The 27,049-nt window shown below is 43.7% G+C and overlaps 1 long non-coding RNA gene across 3 annotated transcripts; it reads left to right on the top strand.

Moving 5' to 3' along the window:
- The first annotated feature begins 312 nt into the window (after positions 1-312).
- On the top strand, positions 313-26,686 carry LOC145344437 (uncharacterized). 3 transcript variants are annotated; one of them, XR_013886865.1, is made up of 5 exons: positions 313-386; positions 8,145-8,204; positions 15,121-15,198; positions 18,503-18,580; positions 25,782-26,686. It is a non-coding gene; the product is annotated as an uncharacterized LOC145344437 (long non-coding RNA). The 3 variants fall into 3 exon arrangements; XR_013886864.1 differs by having other exon boundaries at positions 18,500-18,580; XR_013886863.1 differs by lacking the exon at positions 15,121-15,198 and having other exon boundaries at positions 319-386.
- Positions 26,687-27,049: the final 363 nt, after the last annotated feature.

Here is a 27,049-nt window from a genome sequence, read left to right as displayed (position 1 = left end):
CATTTTGTATATTTAATGCAAATTAACTGGGTCAAAGTGTACTGCTGGAAACTAACTAGTTACTCTAATGCTGATGGTTTGCATTTGACTATTTACAACAACTTGACATTTATTGGTGCTACAAGTGATGACATGAGACACTGTAAGAGTTGAGCCAAAGGTTTTGTTGAAGTGCCTTCAGAATTCCTAATTGAAGTCACTTGAACGAACGATCTAGTTGTAATACCGTCGCATTCAGGATTCAGGTGTTATTGATTCAGATCAGTTTTTCCGCTGGTTAATACATATTGATTGCTTTGCTATTTCAGGACAAGACAAACCAAAAGAAAGTGAAGATGATCCTGGAAGAACAGTTTTTGAGAAGACACACGTTCCTTTTGAAAGAGGTAAATACTACACCAAGTATATAATTTCTATTCTTATTGCTACAATCCATCGAATACTCTTATTACAATAAGCATACAGATAATCTCGGGGTGAAGTTCAATCAGGGAGTAACTTTTCAAACTTCTTATAATCCAGGCTTAAAGTTACAAAAATTAGCATAGAAGAGAATGCTGCAAAATGCCAACATTTCAGATGTACTGTAGATAGACATTTTCTCAGAACATTGTGCAATCCACCTGAAACCACGTACTCAGAGAAATCTGAACCACTGCAACCCCTAGGCTCAGCTGTGCTCCTTGTCCCATTCTATATCTCAGGCACTTTCTGTCTGTAGAAGGATTCCCTACTTTGGTTCTGAATTTGTTTGTTCCCTTCCTATATAGGAATATATATAAAATTAACAGGCATGAAAAGATCAGCTAGCTTATTAAGCCAGTCCTAATGTCTATGCCTACAGTTTAATTCAAAATAAACTGTTGGGGACAGTGAAATGTTTAACACAATGATAATACAATCTGGATTTTTCTGGTGCACTGGTTGAGGGATAATCATTTCCACTTTAACCACAGAGTTAGTTCATCCTTGTAAGAGTGTTATCTTTCACTTCCCCCTGAGCAGTCAGGTGAGTCCGTAATATAATTCAAGTTTTAGAAGTTGGCACCTTGAACTCCTGTAGCACTTCCCTCAGCTGAATACAGAACAAGGCACAGTCTGTGTCCTCCTCTGCCAGCCCTGCAGCCTACTGCCGAAATGGCATTAGGTTTCTGAGCTCTGGTATTCCAAATCCCGTCTTTTCTCTCTTCATCCTGTTGTGGCCTAACTTCTCCTGTACAAATTATTTAAATGTGAGCACATTTGATGAAAGAGCAGGCCATGGGCTGTTAATAGTGTCACTACTAACTGACGTCCTGACTCCCCAAAACCTATCCACCGTTAGCAGGGAATAGGTCAGGATTGTGATGGAATACTCTCCATTTGCCTGGATGAGTGCAGCTCCAAAAACACTCAAACATCTTGACACCATCATGACAAAGCAGCCCGCTTGGTTGGCGTGTATCCCCTAACCGTCACATCCATTCCATCCGCCAGCAGTGGCAGCAGTGTATAGCACGTACAAGATGAACTGCAGCAACTTAACAATTATCTTTTGAAAGCACCTTTCAAACCCGCAGCCTGTACCAGTGTGAAGGACAAAGGGAACAAGCACAAGGGAACGGTAACACCTGTAAGTTGCCTTTCACTCCACATCCCATCTTGACTATCATTTCACTGTACCTCGCTCAAAACCCTGGAAGTTTTTCCCCAAAACATTGTGGGTGTACCCACACCATGTGGACTGCAACAATTCAAGAAGGCAGATAACCATCACCTTTCCAAGGGCAATTAGGAATGGGCAACAGAATTGCTGGCCTTGTTAGTAATGCCCACATCCCATGACACAATCAGTGATATCTGTGCTGATAGAAGTTTGGAGTGAGGAGAATATTCACTTGCCCTAGTGAAATGAATGAAGTAACTGACCCATTTCCTGCTCTGCAGGGTGATCCTCCTATGGAGCCCTTGGGGCCCTTCCCCAGGCCAGCACATCCTTGCTTCGATATGAGACCAAAACTGCTCACAGTACTCCAAATGGGGTCTGACCAGAGTCTTATACAGCCTCAGAAGTACATCCTGCTCTTGTATTCTAGCCCACTTGACATAACTGCTAACATTGCATTTCCCCTCCCAACTGCCAATGAACCTGCGTGTTAACCTTAAGAGAATCTTGAATAAGTTCTCTCAAGTCCCTTTGTGCTCCTGATTTCCGAAGCATTTCCCCATTTAGAAAATAGTCTATGCCTCCATTCCTCCTTCCAAAGTTCATAACCTCACACTTTTCCATATTGTATTCCATCTGTCACTTTGCCCAGACTCCTACCTGTCCAAGTCCTTCTGCAGCCCACTTGCTTCCTCAATACTACCTGTCCCTCGACATAACTTTGTATCATCTGCCATCTTAGCAACAGTGCCTTCAGTTCCTTCCTCCAAATCGTTAATATATGTGAAAAATTGTGGTTCCAGCACTGACCCCTGTCAACCTGATAAAGACCCATTTATCCCCACTCTCTACCTTCTGCCAGTCAGCCAATCCTCTATCCGTGCCAGGATCTTATTAACACTGTGGACTCTTATTTAACAGTCTTCTTTGCGGCATCTTGTCAAAGGCCTTCTGGAAATCTAAATCAATCACGTCCACTGGTTCTCCTTTATCTAACTTCCTTGTTACCTCCTCAAAGAATTCTAACAGATTTGTCAGACGTGACTTCTCTTGATAAAGCTGTGCTGACTCAGTTCTAATTTATCATGCACTTCCAAGTACTCTGCAATCTCATCTTTAATAATAAACTCTAAATCTTGCCAATGACTGAAGTCAGGCTAATCGGCCTATAACCTCCTGTCTTCTGCCTCCCTCCCTTCTCAAACAGCGGTGTTATATTAGTTACTTTCCAGTCCTCTGGGACTCTCCCTGCCTCAGCGATTCCTGAAAGATCACCATCAATGACTCCACAATTTCCTCAGCTATCTCTTTTAGAACCCTGGCGTGTAGTCCATCTGATCCAGGTGACTTATCCACCTTCAGACCTTTCAGTTTCCCCTCTCCTCAGTGATGGCCACTGCACTCACCTGTGCCCCCGATTCTCCTGGAGCTCTGGCATCCCACTAGTGTCTTCCACCATGAAGACTGATGCAAAGTAACGACTCAGTTCCTCTGCCATTGCTTTGTTTCCTATTATCACTTCTTCAGTGGTCCAATGTCTATTTTTGCATTTTTCTTACCTTCTATATATTGAAAAAGACTCTTTCTGTCTTAATTTATACTACTAGCCAGCTTACACTCATATTTCGTCTTCTCCCCCCTTATTGCTTTTTTAGTTGTCCTCTGCTTGCTTTTAAAGGCTTCCCAATCCTCTGACCTCCCACTAATCCTTGCCACTTTGTATGCTTTCTCTTTTGCCTTTATGCTGTTCTTGACTTCCCTCATCAGCCGTGGATGCCTCAACCTCCCCTTAGCATGTTTCCTTCTCTTTGGGATGAATTTCTGTTGTGCCTCCCAAATAACCCACTAAAACTCCTGTCATTGCTGTTCCACTGTCTCCCCTGCTAGGCTCCCTTTCCAATCAACTCTGGCCAGCTCCTTCCTCATGTCTTTGTAGTTACCTTTATTTAATTATAGTACTGTTACATCTGATTCCAGCTTGTCCGGTTCAAACTGCAGCGTAAATTCTATCAAATTGTGGTCACTGCTCCCTCAGGGTTCCTTCACCTTAAATTCCCTAATCAAATCTGCCTCATTACACATCACCAAATCCAGAATTGCTTGTTCCTTAGTAAGCTCTGTCACATGTGCTCCAAAAAAATCATCTTAGACATTCCACAAATTCCTTTACTTTGAATCCAGTACCTATCTGATTTTCCCAGTTCACTTGCATATTGAACTCCCCCATGATTATTGTAATATTGCCTTTTTATTGGCCTTTTCTATCTACTGATTTATTTTCTGCCCCACATCCTGATTGCTGCTAGGGGTCCTGTGCATAACTCCCATCAGTGTCTTTTTACCTTTGTGATTCCTCAACTCTACCCACAGAGATTCTATGCCTTCTGATCCTATATTGCTTCTTGATATTGATTTAACTTCATTCCTTACTAACAATGCAATCCTGCCCACTTTTCCCATGTGCCTGTCCTTTCGATAGGACACATACCCTAGGATATTTAGATCCCAGCTCTGATCCCCTTGCAGCCACGTCTCTGTGATGCCCACAACATCGTACCACCCAATTTCAATGTGCGCAACAAGCTCAATTACCTTGTTCAATATATTATGCGCGTTTGGGTACAACACCCTCATTGACCACCTCCCTTCTCATCATACTTGTCACCTTTTTTGCTCTGCCTGAGGTTAGATCCTGCCACCTTCTATACTCTCTGTTCTATTACGTGGTCTGGAAACTTTACTAGCCTCTCTTGAGCCTTTGGCTCCTTTAACTAGTTGCAAGTCCTTATCATTAACCTGCACTTCTACCCTCTCCTTTAATTTTGATTTTCTAATTCTCCCTACAACTGAACCCTCCCCCTACTATTTAGTTTAAAGCTCTATCTACAGCCTTAGTTATATGATTCACCAGAATGATTCAGGTGAAGACCGTCCCATCGGAACAGGTTCCCTCTTCCCCAATACTGGTGCCAATGTCTCATGAATTCAAACCCATTTCCTGCCACACCAATCTTTCAGCCATGCATTTACCCCCTTAATCTTATTGACCCCTGTGCCAATCCAGAGATTATTACCTTTTGGTTCTGGTTTTTAAATTTAACTGCTAGCTGTTCATATTCCCTTAGCAAAGCCTTTGTTCCTGTTCTGTCTATGTCATTGGTACCTATGTGGACCATGACAACTGGATATTTAGCCTAGGTAAGATATCGCGAACCAAAGCACCAGGCAGCCAACACAACCTTGGGGATTCTCAATCCTGGTCACAGATGAACAGTGTCAATGCCCCTAACAATACTATCCCCAATTATGACTACATTTCTTTTTTTCTCCCCTGGTCAGTTTGCTCATCCTCCCTTCACTACCCATTCCCATCCACACAGGGAGCAAGAATCTCGAGCCTGTTGGACAAGTTCAGGGACTGAAGCTCCTACAACCTTATCTCCTGGATCCTTCTACTTGCCTCACTCTCAGCCACACTCTCCTGTCCCTAACCACTGGCTGAATTCAAGATGTTTAATCTAAGGGGTGTGACTGCCTCTTGGAACACAGTGCCCGGTTTCTCTTCCCCTTTCTAATGTGTCACAGCATTCAAAGCTCAGAATCCAGCTCATCCACTCTGAGCTGGAGTTCCTCAAGCAACCAACACTTACGACAGATGTGCTCACTGGAAACCACAATGGGGTCCACCAGCTTCCATGTCATGCATGAACAACACATCACCTCACCCTCTATCTCTGTTTTTTTTAATTAGTTTTTAATTTGGTTTTTGATTTTTTTAATGTAAACTTTAAAATTATATATCTCCTTATTACTTCAGTATTAATGCAATTTCTAACCAGTAATTTAAATGGATTTTCAAATTTAGCATACTCACCCATTGAGAATTCCTGTTAGTGCTTGGCAGTGAGAATTAATGAGAGGCCTGAAAATAGGAGTGAATCACACACTCACCTTCCCACAAACACTCATTCATTCCTATACTCATTAATTCCCTCCCTCACGCACATGCTCACTCACTGCCACACACATGTGCATGCACACACACACACACACACACACAAACACTCCTATATTCATTCATTCCCTATGCTCACTCACACTCACATACATGCACACTCACTCCCATATTCATTCACACAGTCACACCTCACTCCCACACTCTGTCCGGTGGGTATGTTTGCCAGCTGCACATCTTGGGGAACTCGTGATTCAGGTGAGTGTGCCCTCATGCTAATGTGAATGGACAATTAAACGTGGAAGGACTATCAGACGTAAAGGCCTGATAAGTATATTTCAAATGATGCAAAAGGAGTCTGTGATGTTACTGGCAGATGGAGGGGACAGTCGATTGGGATAATCCCAGCAGCGTAATGGCCGTTTTGGCACACCCACATGATTTTCTGTATCCTCTGTTGCTTCTGCCCCCTGTAAATGTGAGCAAATAAACCCCCCCCAACTTACTCCTGCCCACAGTCGCTCCCACACACACTCACTCCTGCTCCCACTCAATCCCACACACATGTACTCCCAGACAATTTCACTCCCAGATATACTCACCCACTGCCACACACACACTCACTCACTCCCACTGTAATGATGGCTGATGTTATATTCGATACTTGGGGATCTGTTGTTTCACTCTGTGAAGCAAGCTTGTGTTTCTGTATGTGTCACCATGTGTAAACATAATTTAATTAAGCTGGGGCTGATGTCTACAGGGCTTAGGACATCTGAGAAATGTAGGTGTTAAAGGCATGTATTTGAAGCATGGGTGGCAAATTAATTTTCTGCAAGTAAATAACCTGTTGGTAGAACTTTGCATCATGAGATAAGTGAGGGTTTCACGTTTTAGCTGTTAAGTTTCAAAGCGAAAAAAAATTCTTTACAACTTGGAAAAGGTTATAAATAAATATATTTGACCTGGAAGTTCGTGCAGTAGGGCAGAACATAAAAGATTTTTATATTCTAGGGAAGTTAAGTTTAAGGAAGGACTAAGGACGATGGAGTCAAAGGTGAAAGAGGAAAAAAGGTTTCTAGGGAGAGATGTTGAGCGCTGGGTTTGTGAATGGCAATGAGAGATTGCCTGTGGATTGGCTGTATGAGAAAGACCCGTGAGCAAAAGCTCTGGGCAGGAAAGATGCAGAAGGAAAATCCTCCATCCTGCCCACCACAGGAGTCGTAACAGGCAGTGGGTGACCATGCCAAGGTCCATTGACCTCGGGCAGGTTTTGGGGTGAGGGTGGTTGGAGAATACCACCCACAATTTTAAATAAGCCACTCAATTCGACAAAAGAAGTCTTGAGGCTGCAGTGTCTGTTATTTTGGAGATCCACAGCAGAGGGAAAGTGAGGTGCGAGAGACTCTACGGAATGCGTCACTAAAGTAACCATAATTTTATCTTGGGGGTAATATTGCTAAATTATCTATAAAGAATTACAATCTAAATGGTGTTTACTTGTGAGTCAGAACAAATAGAAAATCCTTTGGGGACGGGGGGTGGTGGAATGATCTGTAAAAGTAATTCTGACTTTGTAAATGCAATCCTGTATGCTTAATTTTTCATTTCTATTTTTCATGCATATTTTCATTTAAATATTCCAAATTTATGGTTCTGAATTCAGTACACTTATCTTCCCATGACCAGCAAATTAGAAAGAGAGTTGGGCTATCTGGGCCCAGTTTACAAACACCCATCCCGGCCTGTTCCTCACTCCATCAGGCCCATACCACATTCTCCCACGTGCTGCCACACCTCCCCAGCCCTCCCCATCCTTCCCCTGTACAGCCTGGCATGGACCATCTCTTGGTCCTCTACACAGCCCAGCCCAGCCTGAGTCTTTCCTTCCTGAGCCTGGCAGGAGTGAGTCTCTCCCTGCCGCACCCAGCAGTCTCTCACTTTCTCTACAGTGACTCCATTTCTGGAGGCCAGTGTCGCTGCTCCTCCAATCACAGGCTCCTCCTATTCCAAGAGAGAGGAACAGCTTGTGATTGGAGGAGCACTTAATTTAACAATCTTCCATTGCACTTAGTGGCAATTTGAGAACTACCTCGAGTGACACAATGGGGGCTTCACTGGAGATTGGAAAAGCCTTAAACACTCTCATTATAGATCTCTATTTCAGTTTAAAGAACCTCAGCTAATATTTAAATATTTTGGTTATATTGCTCTAAATTTCAAGTGAACATGTTTTCTGGTGACATATGTACATTGAGTACAAATAAAACAGATTAAACATGATTAAAAAGCTGGAAACTAACAATATCAATGATGACAGTTACACTGGGATATTCACAATAAGCAGATATTTAGTTCTGCTTCATTATTCTTGAGCAACAGAAGAGTTGAGGCAAATGTTTCATTTAAATGGTATCAAAAATGTTTAATATGAGCTGTTTAAATGAGAATCTAGAAATTATGTACTTACAAATTGTCACATTTAAGATTCAGCTTTGGTCAGCTTGTATGTCTGTTGATAGTTTTTCTACATTGTTCTTTAAGGGAAACCAAAGGAAAATCAAGATGATGCTGGCAGTGAGACAATTCCCCACCATGAAAGAGGTAAATACTTACTCAGTGTTGTAACTAAAGCACAAATGATCTCATTGTGGATTTCAATAGGAGACGGGCTTGCCAGTTAACTCATTGAGAGCCTTGAGACTGGAAGTGAGTTAAACACACACTCTCCACACACACGCGCATGTACACACTCTCTCTCTGTCTCACTATCATAACCCCAAGGCTTTTTATCATGCACCCCGTCCCACCATCCCCATCATCACATCCAGCCTCTTCCAGCTCAAAGCAAGTCTCCCCCTACATATGTCAGCAATATGATTCCAAGTCGATATCTGTCCAAATCAGGATGGTTTGTGGCTAGATGGGACATTGCAAGTGATGGTGTTGCCATTGTCATGTGTCTGCTCCCTTTCTCTTTCTAAAGATAGTAGAGATCGCAAGTTTGGAAGGTGCTGTTGAAGGAAGCTTGGCAAATTGTTGCATTATATCTTGTGCATAGTGTACACTGCAGCCACTGTGCACTAGTGATCAAGGGTGCTTATGGTGGTTGACAGGGTGACCTGGATTGTGTCAATCATATTTTGTGTTGTTGGCATTTTACTCATCCAGGCAAGTGGAGAGTAGTCCATTCTCATTCCTCACTTGTACTTTGTGGATGGTAGTTAGACTTTGCAGAGAACATAAGAACATAAGAAATAGGAGCAGGAGTAGGCCATCTAGCCCTTCGAGCCTGCCCCGCCATTCAATAAGATCATGGCTGATCTGTCGTGGCTCAGTTCCACTTTCCCGCCCTCTCCCCATAACCCTTAATCCCCTCTCTTATCAAGAACCCATCAACCCGCTTCTTAAAAATATTTAGCGAGGCAGCCTCCACCACTTCAACGGGCAGAGAATTCCAGAGATTCACCACCCTTTGAGTGAAGAAGTTCCTCCTCAATTCCGTTCTAAACCGCCTCCCCTTTATCTTGAGGCTGTGCCCCCTAGTCCTACTGTCTTTTTTGAGCGGGAAGAGTCTCTCCACCTCTATCCTATCCATCCCATTCATCATCTTATACGTCTCAATGAGATCTCCCCTCATTCGTCTAAACTCTAACGAGTACAAGCCTAGTTTATTCAGCCTCTCCTCATAGCTCAATCCCCTCAACTCCGGTATCAGCCTAGTAAACCTCCTCTGCACTCCCTCCAGGGCCAAAATATCCTTGCGCAGGTGCGGCGCCCAAAACTGCACACAGTACTCCAGCTGCGGCCTCACCAATGCCCTATACAGGAGTCAGGAGGTAAGTTACTTGCCATATCTGTATGGCTGGCCCAGTTCTGTTTCTGGTCCATGGTAATCCTCTGGATGTTGACAGTGGGGGATTCAGCAAAGTTACTGGCATTGGATCTCCAGCAGAGATTTTTAGATTTTCTTTTGTTATGGTTGGACATTGCCTGGTATTTTCACTGTGCAAATGTTATTTGCTATTGCCCAAATCTAAATGTTGTCCAGGTCCTGCTATACATATAGGTCTTGCCTATTTATTAACCACAGCTCAGCCTTCAATACCATTATTCTCACAAAACTCATCTCCAAACTCCGTGGCCTGGGCCTTGGCTCCTCCCTCTGCGACTGGATCCTGAACTTCCTAACTCACAGACCACAATCAGTGAGGATAGACAACACCTCCTCCACAACTGTTCTCAACACCAGTGCCCCACAAGGCTGTGTTGTCAGCCCCCTACAATACTCCTTATACACCTCTGACTGTGCGACCAAGTTCCCCTCCAATTCAATTTTCAAGTTTGCTAATGTCACCATTGTAGCGGGTCGGATTTGAAACAATGACGAGACAGAGTACAGGAACGAGATAGAGAATCTGATACACTGGTGCAGTGACAATAATCTCTCCCTCAATGTCAACAAAATGAAGGAGATTGTCATTGACTCCAGGAAGCTTAAAGGAGAACATGCCCCTGTCTACATCAATGGGGATGAAGTAGAAAGGGTTGAGAACTTCAAGATTTTAAATGTCCAGATCACCAGTAACCTGTCCTGGTCCCCCATGCCAACACTATAATTAAAAAAGCTCACCAATGCCCCTACTTTCTCAGGAGGCTAAAGAAATTTGGCATGTCAACTACGACTGTCACCAACTTTTACAGGTGTACCTTAGAAAGCGTTCTTTCTTTTTGTATCACAGCTTGGTATGGCTCCTGCTCTGCCCAAGACCGCAAGGAATTACAAAATGTCGTGCATGTAGCCCAATCCATCACGCAAACCAGCTTCCCATCCATTGACTCTGTCTACACTCCCCGCTGCCTCGGCAAAGCAGCCAGCATAATTAAGGACCCCACGTACCCCAGACATCCTTTCACTTTCTTCCTTTGGGAAAAAGATACAAAAGTATAAGGTCACGTATCAACCGACTCAAGAACACCTTCTTCCCTGCCGCTATCAGACTTTTGAATGGAGTTACCATGCATTAAGTTAACCTTTCTCTACACCCTAACTATGATTGTAACACTACTTTCTGCACTCGTTTCCTTCTCTATGAATGGTATGTTATGTCAGTAGACTGCACAAGAAACAATAATTTTCACTGTATGATAATACATGTGACAATAATAAATCAAATAAAAAAAAACACAAAAGGTTGTGAATGTCGCCCAATCTATCAAATAAGTGCGGCGTGCAGGAATGGGACGGCAGTAGTTATGGGAGATTTCAATCTGCATATTGATTGGTCGACCCATGTTGGACGAGGTGGGCTCGAGGAGGAGTTCTTGGAATGCTGCCGGGATAATTTCCTTGAACAGTGTGTGTTGGAGCCGACGAGGGAGCGAGCTATCTTGGATCTGGTGCTATGTAATGAGGCGGGTAGAATTAGGGACCTTGCGGTGAAGGATCCTCTTGGAGAGAGTGATCATTGTATGGTGGAGTTTCTGGTGCAGATGGAGGAGGAGAAAGTGGGTTCCCGGACACGCGTCCTTTGTTTGAATAGAGGGGAGTATGGTAGGATGAGAGAAGAATTGGCGAATGTGGACTGGGGGAGTGCGTTGGAAGGTAGGTCTGCTGAGGAGCAGTGGAGGATCTTTAAGGAGATCTTTCTTGGTGCTCAGCAGAAATTTATTCCGATGGTCAAAAAGGACAGTAGGAAGAGAGGTAATAAGCCGTGGATAACGAAGGAGGTGAAGGAAAGTGTTAAATTAAAAGCGGAGGAATTTAGAGTAGCTAAGAGTAGTGGGCGAGAAGAGGATTGGGAAAGGTTTAAATGTCAACAAAGATTGACAAAGAAGTTGATAAAGGAGGGTAGGAGAAGCTATGAGGCTGGGCTAGCACTTAATATAAAAAAGGATAGCAAGAGTTTTTATAAATATATAAAAAGGAAGAGGCTGGCTAGGGTGAACGTTGGTCCTTTAGAGGATGAGAAAGGGGACCTAGTGGTAGGGGATGGGGATATGGCTAAGGTCTTGAATAACTTTTTTGTTTCTGTCTTCACGGAGGAGGACGTGAATAATTTGCCGGGGGTTAGCGATGGAAAGGTGGTAGGAATGGAGGGTCTTAATGACATTACTGTTACTAGAGAGGTGGTGCTCGACAGACTGGAGGGGCTGATTGTGGACAAGTCCCCAGGACCGGATGGAATGCATCCGAGGGTTCTGAAAGAAATGGCGGAGGTGATAGTGGATGCCGTGGTGGTTATTTTCCAGACGTCGCTGGATTCCGGGGAAGTGCCGGAAGATTGGAAAACGGCTAATGTTACGCCGTTGTTTAAGAACGGTGCCAGGCAAAAGGCGGGGAATTATAGGCCGGTTAGTTTAACGTCTGTGGTAGGTAAAATGTTAGAATCCGTCATTAAGGAGGAAATTGCGAGGCATCTTGAAGGGAATTGCTTGATAGGGCGGACGCAACACGGTTTCATTAAAGGGAAGTCGTGTCTGACAAATTTACTGGAGTTCTATGAGGATGTGTCTAGGGCAGTGGATAGAGGAGAGCCGGTGGATGTGGTCTTTCTGGATTTTCAGAAGGCGTTTGACAAGGTACCTCACAAGAGGTTATTGCAGAAGGTCAGGGGACATGGAGTTGGGGGTAGGGTGTTAGCGTGGATAGAGGATTGGTTGTCAAATAGGAGGCAGAGAGTGGGGGTCAATGGGTGCTATTCGGATTGGCGGTTGGTGACTAGTGGGGTGCCCCAGGGGTCGGTGCTGGGGCCTCAGCTATTTACCATTTATATAGATGATCTGGAGGAGGGAACCGAGTGCAGGGTGTCGAAATTTGCTGATGACACCAAGATTGGGGGAAAGGCAAATTGTGCGGAGGGTGTGGAGAGTCTGCAGAAGGATCTAGATAGGCTGGGCGAATGGGCCAGGAAATGGCAAATGGAATTTAATGTTGGCAAGTGTGAGGTGGTCCACTTTGGTAGGAGGAATGGTAGGAAGGACTATTACTTACGTGGCGAAAAACTGCAGCAGGCGACGGTGCAGAGGGACCTCGGGGTCCTTGTGCATGAGTCGCAAAAACCCAGCTTGCAGGTGCAGCAGGTGGTCAGGAAGGCAAATGGGATGCTGGCCTTCATAGCGAGGGGGATTGAATATAAAAGTAGGGAGGTCTTGCTGCAGCTGTATAGGGCATTGGTGAGGCCGCAGCTGGAGTACTGTGTGCAATTTTGGGCGCCGCACCTGCGCAAGGATATTTTGGCCCTGAAGGGAGTGCAGAGGAGGTTTACTAGGCTGATACCGGAGTTGAGGGGATTGAGCTATGAGGAGAGGCTGAATAAACTAGGCTTGTACTCGTTAGAGTTTAGAAGAATGAGGGGAGATCTCATTGAGACGTATAAGATGATGAATGGGATGGATAGGATAGAGGTGGAGAGACTCTTCCCGCTCAAAAAAGACAGTAGGACTAGGGGGCATAGCCTCAAGATAAAGGGGAGGCGGTTTAGAACGGAATTGAGGAGGAACTTCTTCACTCAAAGGGTGGTGAATCTCTGGAATTCTCTGCCCGTTGAAGTGGTGGAGGCTGCCTCGCTAAATATTTTTAAGAAGCGGGTTGATGGGTTCTTGATAAGAGAGGGGATTAAGGGTTATGGGGAGAGGGCGGGAAAGTGGAACTGAGCTACAACAGATCAGCCATGATCTTATTGAATGGCGGGGCAGGCTCGAAGGGCTAGATGGCCTACTCCTGCTCCTATTTCTTATGTTCTTATGTTCTTATCACGCAAACCAGCCTCCCATCCATTGACTCTGTCTGCACTTTACACTGCCTTGGCAAAGCAGGCATCATAATTAAGGACCCCACGCACCTTGGACATTCTCTCTTCTGCCTTCTTCTGTCGGGAAAAAGATACAAAAGACTGAGGTCATGTACCAACCTTCTCAAGAACAGTTTTTTCCTTGCTGCTGTCAGACTTTTCAATGGACCTACTTTGCATTAAGCTGATCTTTTTCTACACTCCAGCTATGACTGTAACACTACATTCTGTACTCTTTCATTTCCTTCTCTATGAACAGTATGCTTTGTCTGCAAAATGCACAAGAAACAATACTTTTCACTGTATGTTAATACATGTGATAATAAATCAAATCAAATATATGGAAACAGACTGCCTCAGACTCTGACAAGTAGCAAACAGCGCCAAACATTATGCAACTTTCAGCAAACATTCTTGTTTCTGGCCTTATGATGGAGATGAGGTTATTGGGACTAGGAAGCTGCCTGTGGAATTCCTGCAATGATCACCAAGGGTTGAGTTAATTAGCTTCCAACACGCAGAACCATCTTCCATTGTGCCAGATTTGACTAACCAATTGAGAGTTTGCTCCCTGATTCCCAGTTTTGCCAGAGTTCCTTGATACCACACTCTGTCAAATGCTGCCTTAATGTTAAGGGCAGTCATTCTCACCTCGTACTTGATATGAGTATTTTTTTGTTCGTGTTTGGACTGAGGCTGTAATGAAATCAGGAGCTGAGGGCCCTGGCAGAAGTCAAACTGTCAGTGAGCAGTTCATTACTGTGTAAGTGTTGCTTCCATCACTTTGCTGATGATGGAGAGCACACTGATGAGAATTAGATTTGTCCTGTATTTTGCGAACTGTGCTCCTAAAGCTTGTGCTGCCAAATAAACCTGTTGGACTTTAACCTGGTGTTGTGAACTGGACATGCCTGAGCAATTCTCCATACTGTCCAATAGATGGCAGTGGTGTACTGGAACAGCTTGGCTGGAAGCACAGTTGCTTTCTGGAGCACAGGCCTGGCTCCAGATTTTATCACAATCACAATGTTCCACAAAGGGTTTGTAGGTTTTGTAGGCATTCTTGTAATCTTGTAATATCCATGATACATGCAGTCAAGCTAACTATCAGCTAAGTGATGAGTAAAACACTGCTCCTTATTTTGCTGCTGCAACCTGAGCTGATTCTTACAACTGTGGAAAAATAATGATTCCTTGTCAAGGGAATCACTACTCAAACTTGGATTGACTTTATCCTCCAACAATTATTTTGACTGATATTTACTGGTTTCATTGTGAGGACCCCTGTTCCAGCCCTTAACCCCTCTCAGCGTAAAACACAATAAAATTTTGAAGAAACTACTCGAATTGTCATCTCCTGAATATTCTGCTTTCACTGCTATTATTCTCACTTTTAAAAAAGTAACAAGATTTCAGGTGACATTCTGCACATTTAGTACAAATAAAACAGACTGGACAGCTGGAAAATAAACTGCCAATAACTAGAGAGTTTTCACTTTACTATTCAGAATAACCAGTTGTTTGGTTCTGCTATATTATACTTGGTAGTGAAAGTGTTGAGATAAATGTTTAGTTGACGTGCTGTCTGATGTTCTTAGTAAAAGGAAGTTAAACAGGAATCTAGAATGATTTGCTGATTTAAAAATGTCACAATCAGGATCCAAATGCTATTGATTTAGGTCGGTTTATGTGCTGGCTAATATATTTAGTCTGTGTTGTTATTTCAGAACAATCAAAACTAAAAGAAACTAGTGAAGGTATCAGTGACCGAGCAGACGAAAAGAAGACTTGTCATGTTGAAAGAGGTAAATACTTATGCCAAGTACATTATTGCCATTTTTATCAGTCAGACGTTCTATTACAAAAAACATACCAATAATCTCAGTCTGGATTTCAATGCGAGAGGGGCTTTCCAAATATTTCATTAGATTTTCTTACATGATGCTGGGTAAAGATAGTGACAGAATTGCGGATGTACTGAGGGAATTCGCGTAATGCACAACATTGTCCCCACAGTAACAGATAAAAAATACTGGAGATACAAAACCAAAGTAATCCAGAGGCTGGAATCACAGAATACTCCAGTGCAAAGGAGGCCCTTCGGCCCATCGATTCTGCACCAACGCAGGAAGGGCCCTGACCTGCCCACCTCACTAAAATCTGAAATTATAAAAAGAAAATGCTGCAAAAACTCAGCAGGTCAAACAGCATGTGTGGAGAGAGAAACAGAGTGAATGGTCGGGATATTCTGACCCTGACATGGTGGGAGACGCCCTGGGGTATGCAATGAGCCGTGCAGAAGTCCATTGACCTTTGGCGGAACTGGAAAATCCTAGCAGCAGTTGAAACCAGAAAATCCAGCCAGTGTTTCGGGTCACAACAATCCATCTGCTGTAATGAGGCATCATCAACCGAAAGTGTTCACTTCTGTTCCCTTCACAAAAGGCGGCTTGCTTTATTCTTGGCCTTTTATATGGTGTTGGTTGAAGGAGAAACATTTTCACTACAATTAGCTTTTTCCTCCTTGTAATAGTGTAAAGGTATCTCTTACGTCACCTGAACAATCAGACGGTTCCTTAGTTTAATGCAGATTTTAGAAATTGAAACTTTCAACTGTATAATACTCCCTCGGTGGAGTGATGAAGTGACACCAGGATTGTAAGCAAAAGTGCAATGAATGAAATGGATAACAGATAGATCTTGGTGACAAGTTGAAGTGAATCTGACACAATGGCCAATGCACTATAATTGCCATTAAGTGTGCTGAGTATCAATTCATAGACTCCCTACAGTACGGAAGGAGGCCATTCAGCCCATCGAGCCGGCACCGACCACAATACCACCCAGGCCCCACTCCCACAACCTCAAACATTTACCCTGTTAATCGCTGACACAAGGGTCAATTTATCATAGCCAATCAACCTAAACTGCACATCTTTGGATTGTGGGGGAGGAAACCCACACAGACATGGGGAGAATGTGCAAACTCCACACTGACAGTGACGTGAGGCTGGAATTGAACCTGGGACCCTGGTCCTGTGAGGCAGCAGTGCTAACCACTGTGCCAATAACGTCAAGGTCTCACATTATATGACAGTAATCTGACTATCCAAACTGATGTTCCCAACCCAGTAAACATTGAAGCAGAGAACAGTGTGCATATCTTCACAGTAATCTCTGTGATCCTGTAGGGTTGCTCTATAAGTGAATTTTCTGTTCATTGAATCTGTGGATCCAAACCAGCTTTACTTACAAAGCTCCCACAAACTGAGTAACGTTAAAACATTCACTCAAAGAGGCTAAAACAGTTATTCATCAGCTAACATAAGGAATAAAGAGAAGAAAGTCAATTTGAGCACAAATCACATGCAGTCCAGAAAAAGTGAGGCAGCAACAAAGCAGCCAGCATAATTAAGGATCCCGCGCATCCCAGACATTCTCTCTTCCACCTTCTTCCGTCAGGAAAAAGATACAAAAGTCTGAGGTCAATGCCAACTGAGTCAGATTCTGAATGGACCTACGTTGCGTTAAGTTGATCTTTCTCTACATCCTAGCTGTGACTTAACACTACATTCTGATTTCCTTCTGTATGAGTGGTATGCTTTGTCTATACAGCGTGCAGGAAACAATATTTTTCACTGTATGCTAATACATGTGACAATAATAAATCAAATTGAATCATTCCTGCCTCCATGTAATGTGCTTCAACCGCAGTGTGACATTCACCAGAAAACCAGCCCAAAACCTGTTAGCTAATTCCTCCCACTGAGGTGTGTGTCTCTGCGCTGGTAGATGGTGCCTCTGATGCCTGGTTGGTGGTTTCCTCGGTGCCATCCTCTGACATGTTGATAGGAGTTAGGGTGGGACACCTGTAGGGGTTGCAGGGGAGGGCACCTCTTGAGACCCTGGATTTGGTGTTGCTCTGGCAGGAAAAGACACATGGTTAAGTGCTAGGGAGAGGCAGGTGTCTTGGCAACTTGGCACTTGAGCAAGGTCTAAAATGATTAAGGTTTTGTAGATCCTCACTTCTGTGGTGCACGCCAATATCACAGTCACCCACAGCCCTGTCAGGCAGCTCCGCTGTGAGATGCATTGTGCACTCCTCAATAGGTGTCAGGAGCCGCAGCTCGGGGGGGGGGTTCCACTGTCCATCATCAGCCGCTCTCTGCGGTTATGCACCATCTTCTCCTGTGGAGACATAAGGAGGTGATTGAGAGCTTGATGACTCCCAAGCCAGAGGGTTGGGAGTGAAGGGGGTCAGGAATGGGTGGGGTAGCTCAGCTTGGCACTATCTTCCCCAGGCAGGGATAGTGACGGCATGTGCCAGAGGGATTCAGGGAGGATGCTGGCGGGAGGTCAGGTACTGGATGGTCATTGGGTGTCTGGGCATGGGTCCAAGTGGACATTCCAGATGTGACAGACAGGACTGCTACCAGGACAAGATGGGTGGACACTCACCCTTGCAGCTCAAATCAGGTTGTCATATTTTTCCAGCACTGGCCGCCATTCCTGCGTGTCGGGCCTTAGGCACGGACTGCCATAGCCAGTGCTTCCCAGGCTGCATTTGAGTCCCTGCTCCTGACTCATCTTCCCTCCTGAGATGAGAGCCGGCCTCTCCTCCACGGCTTCCAGCTGCCATTCCAGCTCTCCTTCCATGAACCACGGGGCTGGTCTGCACAGTGCCATCTTCCTGGGTACAGCCCCTTCTTGTTAATGGCGCATAGCTGCGGCCACCTCTAGCAAGTCTCACACCTGGAAACGGAGTGTTTCACGTAGAGGCTTTTTCAGTGCACCAAGTGTCGGTGAATTGTGGTGCAGATTGCGCCAAAGAGACTGGTGCAAATCACTTCATTATTCTCACCAAAAATATTTTGGGAGAATTCCACCCCATGGACTTTCCTCTGACAAGGTCAATTTAGTGAATTAATTTTATAAAATGGCTAGAAAGGATCAAATATGCTGTTTGAAATTTGGTTTTCTGGTGCAATGTCTTCTTAAATGAATTAGATGATGCTCGATGAATTATACCATCCATGTCAGAGGTATTTATATTGCCATTCATACTGAATTAACGCTGATTTCAGTGCTCCTTCCTTTGCATTAAAGCAGGATCAACATCAAATTTGGGTGAAGCCAAAGAAGACAATGAGGCAGAAAGTAGTGATCAAGCTCAGACTGAGGAAGAAGGTATGTCTACAGTAGTAAACAAAGTAAAACTGAACATGGATTGAATGATGAACGTTAAAAAAGGATGTGTTAGAACAGAAAGAAAATCCTTACTGGAAGAACATTGGTGAAGTATGTCATGAATGGTACAATCCTGAAATGCTGAAGTTGAAGATCAGTCATAGAATCAAATCCCTAAAGTGCAGATGGGGCCATTTGGCCCATTCTCTGTCGGAGAATCTTGCCCACCTTATCCCTGTAACCCTAATTCTTTACCATGGCTAATCCATCTAACCTACACATCTTGGGATAATTTAGCATAGCCAAACCACCTAATCTGTACATCTTTCAACTGTGGGAGGAACAGCCAGAGGAAGTCCACACAGACATGGAGAGAATGTGCAAACTCCACACTGACAGTGACGTGAGGCTGGAATTGAACCTGGGACCCTGGTCCTGTGAGGCAGCAGTGCTAACCACTGTGCCAATAACGTCAAGGTCTCACATTATATGACAGTAATCTGACTATCCAAACTGATGTTCCCAACCCAGTAAACATTGAAGCAGAGAACAGTGTGCATATCTTCACAGTAATCTCTGTGATCCTGTAGGGTTGCTCTATAAGTGAATTTTCTGTTCATTGAATCTGTGGATCCAAACCAGCTTTACTTACAAAGCTCCCACAAACTGAGTAACGTTAAAACATTCAGTCAAAGAGGCTAAAACAGTTATTCATCAGCTAACAAAAGGAATAAAGAGAAGAAAGTCAATTTGAGCACAAATCACATGCAGTCCAGAAAAAGTGAGGCAGCAACAAAGCAGCCAGCATAATTAAGGATCCCGCGCATCCCAGACATTCTCTCTTCCACCTTCTTCCGTCAGGAAAAAGATACAAAAGTCTGAGGTCAATGCCAACTGAGTCAGATTCTGAATGGACCTACGTTGCGTTAAGTTGATCTTTCTCTACATCCTAGCTGTGACTTAACACTACATTCTGATTTCCTTCTGTATGAGTGGTATGCTTTGTCTATACAGCGTGCAGGAAACAATATTTTTCACTGTATGCTAATACATGTGACAATAATAAATCAAATTGAATCATTCCTGCCTCCATGTAATGTGCTTCAACCGCAGTGTGACATTCACCAGAAAACCAGCCCAAAACCTGTTAGCTAATTCCTCCCACTGAGGTGTGTGTCTCTGCGCTGGTAGATGGTGCCTCTGATGCCTGGTTGGTGGTTTCCTCGGTGCCATCCTCTGACATGTTGATAGGAGTTAGGGTGGGACACCTGTAGGGGATGCAGGGGAGGGCACCTCTTGAGACCCTGGATTTGGTGTTGCTCTGGCAGGAAAAGACACATGGTTAAGTGCTAGGGAGAGGCAAGAGTCTTGGCAACTTGGCACTTGAGCAAGGTCTAAAATGATTAAGGTTTTGTAGATCCTCACTTCTGTGGTGCACGCCAACATCACAGTCACCCACAGCCCTGTCAGGCAGCTCCGCTGTGAGATGCATTGTGCACTCCTCAATAGGTGTCAGGAGCCGCAGCTTGGGGGGGGTGTTCCACTGTCCATCATCAGCCGCTCCCTGCGGTTATGCACCATCTTCTCCTGTGGAGACATAAGGAGATGATTGAGAGCTTGATGACTCCCAAGCCAGAGGGTTGGGAGTGAAGGGGGTCAGGAATGGGTGGGGTAGCTCAGCTTGGCACTATCTTCGCCAGGCAAGGGTAGTGACGGCATGTGCCAGAGGGATTCAGGGAGGAGTTTGCAATTCTATTGCTCGACAATATTGTTTCTAAATACTGAGTCATTTATCACATTTTGTTTGTAGACCCTCGCTATAAATAGATTGTTTCCCCACTCATGAACAAGCCCAGTCCATCACTCAAACCAGCCTCCCATCGATTGAATCTGCCTACACTTCCTGCTGCCTTGCAAAAGCAGCCAGCATAATTAAGGACCTCGCGCACCCTGAACGTTCTCTCTTCCACCTTCTTTTGTCGGGAGAAAGATACAAAAGTCTGAGGTCACGTACCAACCGACTCAAGAACAGCTTCTTCCCTGCTGCCATCAGACTCTTGAATGGGCCCTACCTTGCATTAAGTTGATCTTTGTCTATATCCTAGCTATGATTGTAAGACTACATTCTGTACTCCTTTTCTTCTCTATGAGTGGTATGCTTTGTCTGTACAGTGTGCAAGAAACAGTACTTTTCATTGTATGCTCATACTTGTGACAATAATATAGCAAATCAAAGATTAACATCAAAACAAATTCATTAGCTGCCAAGTTCTTTTGGACATCCTGAGGCCAGGAAAGGCACTATATAAATTCAAGTTCTTACTTAACTCACATGTGTCGTGTCAGCAACTGGAAAAAATAATGACTTTCTGCTGAAACTCGTACTTTATTGCTGACACATACAGAACAGCCAAAAAGGAAGGATGTAGATAGCCAAGCACAAGGCAGAAATTGTGCTCGTAATTTTAGTTTGGTTTATATTTTGGAAACAAATTAAGCTCAATTTTTAATTCATGGAAAGCTTCCAAACTCTGCCCTTGTAGATTCTGACTAAAGTAACTGCCTTCCACTGGTGTCTTCCGAAACAGAAAATGAAAATCTGGTCCACCTACTCTACCACTGACCCCATTGGGTTCTTCTGGACACCCAACTGACTAAATCCATTTCAACTCCTGGAATTGAAATAGGGGACTAATGTAACAGGGTGATGGCAGCAAAGCAAAAGGGGAAATGAAAGAGGGAAGTGTGAGGGACAACAGTCAGATCAGGAAAAAGAGAAGAAAATGGAGTCAGTGAGGCAGGCAAGGAACAACAGTGAAAGGAGCGGGAGAAGTGTCCATTGCACTTGCAATGGGTTTATGATGGGAATATAAGAGGCAACCCATAATCTTTAATTGATTCATTGCTCCCATCTCAATATTTCACAATATTATGGTTTGGCTGTGACCTGTTTTTTTTGAATGAAAACTGCTTAGAACATAGAACATAGAACATAGAACATTACAGCGCAGAACAGGCCCTTCGGCCCACGATGTTGCGCCGACCAGTTACAAAAACAATGACCCACTAGCCTATACCAATCCCTTCTCGTCCATAAACCTATCCAGAGATCTCTTAAACGCCCCCAAACTAGACGCATCTACAACTGCAGCAGGCAGGGCATTCCAATCCCTCACCACCCGCTGGGTAAAGAACCTACCCCTGACATCCGTCCTGTAGCTACCCCCCCTTAATTTAAAGTCATGCCCCCTCGTGCTAGCTTTCTCCATCCGAGGAAAAAGGCTATCACTATCCACCCTATCTAAACCTCTAATCATCTTATATGTTTCAATAAGATCCCCTCTTAGCCGCCTTCTTCCCAACGAAAACAACCCTAGATCCCTCAGTCTCTCCTCATAGGACCTCCCCACGGCTTCTCCGTGTATGTCATGTGGGCAGGATATTCCAGCCCTTCCCACCAGCAGGATCTTCCAGTCCTGTCGCATGCAAATTATCATTGACTTCGGCAGGACTGGAAAATCCCACCAGCAGCCAATGGCAAGCCAGCTTCACTGCAGGAAAATCGGTCGGGGGCGGGGGGAACAGGCTGGAAAATTCCAGCTCTTACCTGTGCTCCCAAGCAAGAATTGACCTCAAAAAGTAAGTCAGATTCTTACATTAATAGAGATTATGACTAAATGTCAGGCTGTCAGAAAGGGAAACAAAATGCCCACTAATTGTGAGACAAATCTGACACAGGTCATGAGGAATATTACAGTTCACTGAAAAATATTTTTATTTCTGGTAAAGAGTCCATGAAAATATGAGAAGTGAACTTTAAGTGGAAAGCGGTATCTGTAACTTCCTGCCAGCTATTTCCTATCAATGACAGAGTGCAGCTTCTCGAAAAGAAAAAAAACTAAAATAGCAGGGTTTTATGAGGTGCCCTCTTTCTCCTGCTAAAGGTCAGTGGAAAGCCCACCCAAGAGAAGAACAGCAGCCCCACTGTCATTTTCATCATGAATAGGCAGGAGGCTGCATTTTCTATACACCCTCATATTACCTCAGGGACAGGTAGACAGGTAGTCATGTCTCAGAAAGATAGCCACACCACCTCAGGGACAGGTAGACAGGTAGTCATGTCTCAGAGAGGTGGGCACACCACCTCAGGCACATGTAGACAGGTAGTCATGTCTCAGAGACATGGCTGGCAGCCCTACAGTTCCATCAGCATAAGGTGGGAGAGGTGACAATGGGGGTAAAGGCACCCCCCCCCCATTGAGGTTGTTGCTGGAACCAGATACCAAGGTATGAAGTGGTTGGGGGGTGGGAAGCGGTTGGGGAAAGTTACAAGGGTCAGACTAGTAGGCCCCAGAGAAGGGGAGATGGGTGAGCTGGGTTTGAGGTGAGGGTGGAAGGTAAAGGGAGATTTGGGGATTTTGGTGATTCTGATGGAGACAGGGGCCACAATGGAGATTCCCCCTCCTCTCCAAAAATCTATGCCTGTATAATAGAAACCTGAACGTCCTTATCCTCATTAGTAGTGGAGCCCAGTATCAATTTAACATCCTTCAAGTCCTTCCATGGCTTTGCCCCTCCATATCTCTGTAATCTGCTCCTATTCCACAACACTCTGAAATATCTGTCCTCATCTAATTCCAGCCTCTTGAGGAGTCTTGATTTTAATTGCACTGCATTCAGCTCCCTGAGCCCCAAGCTCTGGAATTTCCTCCATAAATTTCATCACCTCTGTCTTCTCTGAAGATGTTCCTTCAAACCTATTGCTTTGACCAAGACTTTGCCCATCTACCTAGTCCTACATTAAGTGTCTTGGTGTCCAATTATGCATTAAAATGTATCCATGAAATGTATTTTAACATGAACAGTACAGTGTAAGTACAGCTGTAACTCTGGCATCTACCTGTCCAAGTAGAAAATTGACTAGATCACGCGTGTCCACACAAAGCCAGATCCAACCCATTCAATTACTACCTCATCAATCTACTCACGATCTCAGCAAAATAATGGACAGTATCATCAACAGTGCTGTTAAGTAGCACTCACTTATCAATAACCTGCTCATCAATGCTCAGTTTGTTTTCTACTAGGACTACTTTGCGCAAACTCAAATACAGTTTTGATCCAAATATGGATGAATGAATTGAATTCTCAAGGTAAAGTGAGAGCGATTGTACTTGACACCAACACAGCATTTGACTGAGTGCATGACATCAAAAAGCCTTTGTAAAATTGAAGTCAATGGGAACTGGGAGAAAACTCTCCATTAGCTGGATCATAGCTAGTAAAAGGAAGAAGATTGTGGTTTTGGAGGTCAGTGATCCCCAAAAGGGCATTGCTGCGGCAGTTTTTCAGGGCAGAGTCCTAGGTATAGCCATCTTCAACTATAAGTTTGTAAGATATAGGAGCAGACTTAGGCCATTCGATCTATTGAGTTCGCTCCATCATTCGATCATGACTGATATGCTCTTCATCCCTATTTTCCTGACTTCTTCCCTTCAGCACATTACCAATTAAAAATCTGTCTAACTCCTCAAATATATTCACTTTTCCAGCATCCACTGCACTTTGGGGGAGCAAATTCCAGATTCACAACCTTTGGGAGAACTAGTTTCTTCTCAACTCTGTTTTAAATTTACTTCACCTTATCCTAAGACTATGATCCCTCATCCTAGAATGCCCATAAGAAGAAGCATCCGTTCCACATCTACTTTATCTGTACCTTTTATCAAGTTGTATACCTCAATTTGATCTCCATTCATTCTTCTAAATTCCAGAGAGTATAGGCCTAAACTGCTCAACTCTCTTCATACAACAAATCTCTCATCTCTGGAATCAGTCTAGTGAACCTCCTCTGAACTGCCTCCAATGCCAGTACATCTTTCTTCAAATTCCTGCTTCAGTAATGACCTTGCTACCATCAAAATTCAGGAATGGGGATGTTTGCGGAGGACTGCAGTTACTTTGGTTCCACTTGCAATTCCTCAAACACTGAAGTGGTCCATGCCCACATGAAACAAGGCCTGGTTAACATTCAGACTCGAGCTGATAATTGGCAAGTAAATTTTGTGTCACATAGGTGCCAGGCAGTGCCCATCCCCAACAAGAAAGAATCACATCACCTCCCCTTGACACTCAATGGTCTTACCATCACTGAATTCCCCACCTGAGAATTCTCCATCAGCCAGAAACTTGACTGAATGAGAGGGTCAAAGGCATCTGACTCCCCAGACTCTTTCCACTATTGACAAGGTGCGGGTTAGAAGTGTAATGAAATAGTTTCTACTTGTCTGAATCAATGTAGCTCCAGCAACATTGAAGAAACTTGATTGCATGCAGCTCAAAGCAACTGATTAACTAACATCTCATCCACCACCTTAAACACTTGTTTCCTTCACCGTTGGTGCATAGTGGCAGCAATGTGCACTATCTAAAAGACATATTGCAGTAAATATTTCACCAGTGCTGCTTCGATGTCTCCTTCCAAACCGACAACTTCTACTAAAGGAACAAGGACAACAAACACATCGGAACACTACACCTGCAAGTTCCTTCCGAACTACACACCATGCTAACTTAGAACTATATGGACCTACGTCGCATTAGGTTGATCTTTCTTTACACCCTAGCCATGACTGTAACACTACATTCTGCACTGTCTCATTTCCTTCTCTATGAACGGTATGCTTTGTCTGTGTAGCGTGCAAGAAACAATACTTTTTACTATGTACCAATACATATGACAATAATAAATCAAATCAAATATAATCACTGTTTCTTAACTGGCACCAAGTTAAAATCTTGGAACTCCCTGCCTCACAGCACTGTTGCTATACCTATACTTTAGTGTTTCAAGATATTGTGCCATCTTCTCCAGGGCAATTCAAGGTGAGCATTAAATGTTGGTAATGCCAGAGATATCCACATCCCATGAACAAATAAAACAAGATCTTTAGAATGTCATTCTTTTGAATTAAGTCAGTACATCCCTAAGATTTAGACAATTTATTTCCTCAGCCAATAATGTAAAACATTCGCTGCCATGAAAAATTGGCATAGAATTTGTTATCTTGCTTCATATGAGGACAAAGAAAATAGGCTACAGAAATTACTCATAATCAACTGCCCACTTTATCACTGAATAGTGTGACGTTATTTGGATGTGAAAAATAAATTATTCAAAAATCTTATTTTCTTCCTACAGAAAATCCAAGTTAGTAAAACGTCAAGTATAAGGACTCTTGACCTTATGCCGTAACAACATGAAGATATTCTTCTACTCTCAGGTCATGGTGGATTCAGAGATGTAAAGAGCTCTCAAGTGCACCAAATAAACATCTTTGACCGTCAATATAGATGGCACCTTATTATACAGCACTAATATTGCTGCTGTTGAAGAAACTGAGGACTAATCTTCATTGGCTTACCTTCCTGGCTATTTTGCACAATATATTAAAAATAATGTATTATTATGAGCTCAGTATTAGCACCTTTTCCTCTGCTGGAAGGTTTGCGTTGCAGAGTTACTCCAAAGCAATTCCATGGAGTGTAAATTGGTTGCCCAGAGACAACTTGATGTGAAGCAATATGGATCTATAATAGGACCAGAATGTGCTGGACACACTCAACAGGTCTGAAGGAGGAAGAAAGCTAACGTTTCAAGTCCATATAACATTTCTACAAGACCAACTTTTCTCTAATGTCAGGGTATTTGGATTGATTAAAAACGTGCAGCAATTTTACAATTATACTGTGAATATATCCTTAAAAGGCATACTTCGGTAACAAAAGAACACATTGTACGTTACATTCATGTAAATGGCTGTATCTGTTTAAATTTGGAGTGTATTCCTTTCAAGTGTTGTTCCTGTGTGCAACCTCCTGCCTTTTTAAGCGATATTTCAGTACAACAATAGTAAATATTAACCCTGTTGGCTGAGCTAATTTTCCTGAATGAAATCATTTTTCAAGTTATTCTATGCAAGATGTTAAAACAATACTGAATTTCAGGATGGATACTTCTACATTTTAGTCTGTTCCAATGGTTACATATTTGGCCTTTTCTATATTTTACCATGAGAATAATCCATCAGTAATCAATCTGTATTCATAAGAACATAAGAAATAGGAGCAGGAGTAGGCCAACTAGCCCTTCGAGCCTGCCCCGCCATTCAATAAGATCATGGCTGATCTGTCTTGGCTCAGCTCCACATTCCCGCCCTCTCCCCATAACCCTTAATCCCCTCTCTTATCAAAAACCCATCAACCCGCGTCTTAAAAATATTTAGCGAGGTAGCCTCCACCACTTCAACAGGCAGAGAATTCCGGAGATTCACCACCCTTTGAGTGAAGAAGTTCCTCCTCAACTCCGTTCTAAACCGCCCCCCCTTTATCTTGAGGCTGTGCCCCCTAGTCCTACTATCCTTTCTGAGCGGGAAGAGTCTCTCCACCTCTATCCTATCCATCCCATTC

Source organism: Carcharhinus amblyrhynchos, chromosome 6, assembly GCF_965287045.1.
Source record: "Carcharhinus amblyrhynchos chromosome 6, sCarAmb.v2.hapA, whole genome shotgun sequence".
Classification (NCBI taxonomy): domain Eukaryota; kingdom Metazoa; phylum Chordata; class Chondrichthyes; order Carcharhiniformes; family Carcharhinidae; genus Carcharhinus; species Carcharhinus amblyrhynchos.
Note: the sequence above shows the minus strand (reverse complement) of the source record. Positions and strands in the feature narration are given on the sequence as shown.